Source organism: Chaetura pelagica, unplaced genomic scaffold, assembly GCF_000747805.2.
Source record: "Chaetura pelagica isolate M959 unplaced genomic scaffold, ChaPel_1.0 scaffold38, whole genome shotgun sequence".
Classification (NCBI taxonomy): Eukaryota; Metazoa; Chordata; class Aves; order Apodiformes; family Apodidae; genus Chaetura; species Chaetura pelagica.
Genome location: NW_009954181.1, coordinates 185103 through 185378, shown reverse-complemented (window position 1 = coordinate 185378; position 276 = coordinate 185103).

Here is a 276-nt window from a genome sequence, read left to right as displayed (position 1 = left end):
GAGGTGCTGTGGGAAAGGGAAACTCGTCCCACGGTTGTGCCCAAACCCCCCGGGGGACCCTCCTGCCTGTGCTTTGTTTCAGCTAACGAAGCCAGAAACACCTGCAGGAACCAGGGCACCCAGGCACCAGCAGCTCCCAGGGCAAAGCTTTCAGCACCCAAGGTCTGATCCCTTCTCAGGTCACAACAACTCTCACCCCATGAAACCCCGCTGCAAACAGGGCAGCTGTTCCCAAATAAACCACCTGGTACACTGAGGGGCTGCCAGAGGAGAAGG